Raw genomic sequence first — 2,941 nt, forward strand, 5'->3', positions numbered from 1 at the left:
ATGTTTTGAGAATGATGTACAAATGCGCTTTACACAATTGATGTGTGTATGGATTGCGATAACAGTTGTATGAGCCCCTAATAAAATATTTTTTAAAAAAGAAAATTAATTCGAGGAAGGCAAGGATTTGGTCTGTTTTATTTATCATGAAATTCACTCCACCTATCCCAGAGACTGACCTAGAGTTGTAGTAGACACTCAATAAGGTCTCTGCAGGGTATCAACAATGAAGCACTCCGCTACTAACTGCGAGGTTGGCAGTTTGAATGCATCCAGAGGCACGTTGGAAGTCAGGTCTGGTGATCTTCTTCTAAAAGGTCACGGTCATGAACAAAGGAGGGGGCCATTCTTCTCTGCACAAGTGGGGTCGCTGGGGGTCAGAATCAACTGAAGAGTCGTCAACAGGAAGAAAAACAAGGAATTCAGTAAATGATTGCTGAATGAAAGCAAACAGAATGAGTGAATGACTTGGAGTACCAGTGAAGAGATGATGATGATGAGACTGGCTTAGAAATTATCAGGCAAGAAAGTTAGAAGAGAAATAAAAGTCTCAATTTTCCTGCTCAGACTCCCCTGACCTTAAAGGAGTCCACGTCCCATCTTCTGACATGCCCCATTCCACCTTACTGGAAGCAGCAGGTGTGGCCGATGTTGGGGTGCACTCCCTGAGAATGTCCTCAACCTGGAACCACCTTCCTCAGATCTTTTGCTAATGTGGACTCGGAGCACAGGAAGACAGAAAGAACTCAAGCTATTACCCCACCCTGCCCTACACACACACACACACACACACACACACACACACACACACACTGCTTTCTTTGCATCCTGGGGTTCCTGGGTCACCATTTACCCAAGTAAGCTCAGGAAGGCTCAGGGTCCCCATGGCAGCCACTGAAGGTGGGCTGGGATCACAGACCCCACCCTGTCTGGTTCCAATGTAACCCTCAGTTTCCCCCTTCTTCATATGGGGCACTAATACCGAGGTTCTCACCTTGACCCTTCCTGCCTCTCCTCCTCCCCCAAGTTCTGGTCCAGTCTTCCCTCTGTTCACAAACTACCTTTGAAGAGTTGTGTTGCTTTCTGTTCAATGTTTCATTCTCAGACATCCATTATGGCTGTGCTACAGTGCCAAATGGTCATTCTCATAGCCTCCCCCAGGTCTGCCCTTCTTGCTCCCCTTCCCTAGGATGCTCCTACAATGGGCAGGGGGCTGGGTTACTGACTAGCCCAGTCCCAGGGAAGGGGCCCTTGCCCCTTGGATGCTGCAGTAGAGTGAGGGGGCTCTGTGGCATGTTGACTGGGGAGTGTGTAGGGCCACGCCCTCTCCCCTTGTTCTATTGGCGAAGGGGGAGATCACTCTATGACCCTGCCTGGGGCCCTCCCCTCTAGTTTCCTATTTGCAGTTACTTGAATTAAAGAATATATCCTTTTTAAACATGGGAAGTTCTCGTTTTTCAAATTGCATCATAGCAGTGCGTTAGCTTCGTCATCTAGGACTCCACAGAATCACACTTTCCATACAAATGATTTATTCCTGTTGTTAGAATTATCTTGTTTTTCTGTAAAAAGGTGAACCCAGGAGATGGGCAGAAATGTTAAAATTAGGTTATACTAGAGCATCTTAGAAACTAGTCTCTTTTCTAGGTCAAAAAGAAATAGATACAGTTGATCACAGAATCGAACCTGAACACATCAATCAAGACCCCACTCCCAACCTTCAATCCCTTTCCCAGCTTGAGTTTCCCATTGGGCAGACCTTTGTTTAAATAAGTTAGACTCACTAAACATTCATGAAGAGTATTTGAGTGGCTGCTGGGTGTAAATCTCTGAGCTTGGTGTCTAGAACTGAAAAGTTCAAACCTGCTCTCAGCTCTGGAGAGAGTCACACAATTTTTGAGTAAATTAATCTTTTATAAAGCAATGAACATTTGGGTAGCTCTTGTTCGCTTCTGAAGTGCATTTACCTCCAATAACTTTTGTAATGCCCTTCAGAAACTTAAAAAATCAAAACCTATTTTACAGAGAAATTAAACAAGGTTTACATAAGAAATGAAACAAAAATAATTTATCTGGAATGAGACACTCAAATTAGAACCCAGGTCTTTGATGGCCACAACAAGATTTCTCCTGGATTGGCCACTCCTAACGAAGGGACCAGCTACATCAGAGAAAATCAGTCCTCTTGGACACTTTTCCAGAATGCACTGGGACATACCTGGCCAGGGAGAGGGCTGTATAACACAGGTAGATGTAGAGGTTTATAGCTTACCATCATAGAAAGATTGGCCCAAAGATCTCTTTGACTTTGGAGAAAGTCATTCAGCAACAATAATTTTCTATTATTTTAAACTTTGCATCGCAACCAGTTCCTAATTCAAAGGTAACCTCAAAGACCGCCACGTTCTTGAAGCTTTCTCTATACATTCTAGCCCTTATTCTTGCATACAATAGGCACCAAACAATCTGCCAATTAATCAGATACGATCTTGTGCATTTTCTAATGCTTTCACAAGTTGTCTTTTCTCCCCATCTACAATGAAAACAACTTGGCCAGGAACAATGACTAATTTTCTAATTGCAGGATAATAATCCCTTTTATGTTTCCTACTTTTAAGTTCACAAAAACACATTAAAAATACTCACCAAACTCTTGCCATATTCCAGTGAAATTGACATATCCAGTGCTGTGATCATCCATTAAGTGATAGATGAAGAAACTGCGGCAGGAGAAGGTTAAATGACTTGCACGATATTTTGCAATTTGCTCAGGGATATAAACCAAGCTAAAATTAAAAGCCAGCTCCTCTAAAAATCTTTCAACATATCACTTGAAATCACCTTTCCCACCCAATGGTGATCCAAACTGGACTTTGATCTCCTGGTTCCTTTGGCCAAAGTCTTAGGACTCTCAACTTCTCCTTCTATCACCCCAACAGTT

This window comes from Echinops telfairi, unplaced genomic scaffold (assembly GCF_000313985.2).
Source record: "Echinops telfairi isolate 266 unplaced genomic scaffold, ASM31398v2 ScPeMD7_2291;HRSCAF=2852, whole genome shotgun sequence".
Taxonomy (NCBI): Eukaryota; Metazoa; Chordata; class Mammalia; order Afrosoricida; family Tenrecidae; genus Echinops; species Echinops telfairi.